The sequence below is a fragment of the Mus caroli genome, chromosome 8 (genome assembly GCF_900094665.2).
Source record: "Mus caroli chromosome 8, CAROLI_EIJ_v1.1, whole genome shotgun sequence".
Lineage (NCBI taxonomy): Eukaryota > Metazoa > Chordata > Mammalia > Rodentia > Muridae > Mus > Mus caroli.
The window spans coordinates 95,759,080-95,760,739 of NC_034577.1; the positions used below are offsets into that span (position 1 = coordinate 95,759,080).

Consider the following 1,660-nt stretch of genomic DNA (forward strand, 5'->3'; position numbering starts at 1 on the left):
AAAAAAAAAAAAAAAAAAAACAACAACAAAAACAAAACAAAAAAACCTCACTACTACAACTGAAATTACATATTGACCTTCACATACTAGGAATGGGAGACTTCAATATTCAATTCTCAACAATAGACAGGCCATCCAGACAAAAACTAGACAGAGAAACGCTGGAGCTAACAGATCTAATAATCCAAGTGAACCAAGAGATACAGAACATTTCACAGAAACACAAAATAACTTATCTTCTCAGCGCCTCACAGAATTTTCTCCCAAACTGACCACATACTTAGACACAAAGCAAGTCTCAACAGACATAAGAAAATCGAAAGAACTCCCCACATCCCTATCAGACCACCATGGACTAAAGCTGGAGCTTAGCAACAGAAGGCTTACAAATGCATGGGAACTGAACAACTCACTACTGAATGAAAAATGGATCAAGACAGAAACGAAAGAAAGACTTTCTAGAATTGAATGAAAATGAATACACAACCGAATGGAACTTATGGAGCACACTGAAGGCAGATCTAAGAGGCATATTCCAAGCAATTGAATGAGAAGCCGAGAGAAGCCAGTTTTTTGTTTTGTTTTGGTTTTTGTTTTTTTTGGTATGCTGCTTTATTGTATGCTACAGCTGGTGTATATAAAATATTAAACCTTGTGAAACAGAAATCCATGGCATTCAGAGGGGTAGATGTTAAGGACTGGCGAGCAGAAGATAGTGTATTATGGCTCGTGCTAAAGAGAAGCTTTTGTACAGACTTCAAACTTAGTTCTCTTGAATATTCATTGGTTCATGAAAAGTGGTTTGAGAAACCTCAAGATAGATGACTACAAAAAGGAGCAGACTTTCTGGGGTCTGAAGGGATTTGTACTTGAAGACACTCCAGTCAGCAGAGGGTCATGTTGAGCATTCTGCAGACAGGACTGTTTCAAGTCTGCAGCTGCCTGGGAAGCCTTCACGTGGTTGAGCCCGGCCTCCAGCCGGAGCTGCTGGATGACCTTCTTCATGGCTGCGATGCTAGAAGAACCCAGCATGGCGCTCGCTCAGGACAGCCGGCCTGACTCACCAGTCTGGGCAGGGGGGCCGCAGGTCGTGGGACAGTGGTGGGGGGTGGGGGGAGGGCTCCCGAGAAGCCAGATTTAACCAATCTGATTGGACAGGAATTTTGAGCCAGGACAGCTGAATTGAACCAGCCAGCCAAACTTCAGAAAGAAGTAGGAAGGGCGAGCTTAATTTAGCAGCACACCTGAAAGCTCTAGAACAAAAGGAAGAAATCACACGCACAAGGAGTAAATGGCAAGATATAATCAGACTCAGGGATGGAATCAATAAAATAGAAACAAACAAAACATGAATCAGTGAACGTAGAGGTATTTTAATCCAGTAATTTGGCTACTCTGGTGAGGGATCACACCCAGAGGTCTCCGGGATTCAGCCAGCATGACACACTATTACTCCCTCTGGCTGGAATAGTGACTTGTCTGTAGTACACACCTTTAATCCCAAACAGTGAAGGTCAAGTTAGTTTGTAAAAGGTTGTAGCCTTTTTTGTTTGAAAGTGAGTGGCAAGCCGGGCGTGGTGGCACACGCCTTTAATCCCAGCACTCGGGAGGCAGAGGCAGGCGGATTTCTGAGTTCGAGGCCAGCCTGGTCTACAAAGTG

The 1,660-nt window shown here is 43.7% G+C and overlaps 1 pseudogene; it reads right to left on the reverse strand.

The window, feature by feature from the left end:
- Window positions 1-801: 801 nt before the first annotated feature.
- LOC110300936 lies at window positions 802-1,032 on the reverse strand (annotated as a pseudogene).
- Between the last annotated feature and the right edge of the window lie 628 nt (window positions 1,033-1,660).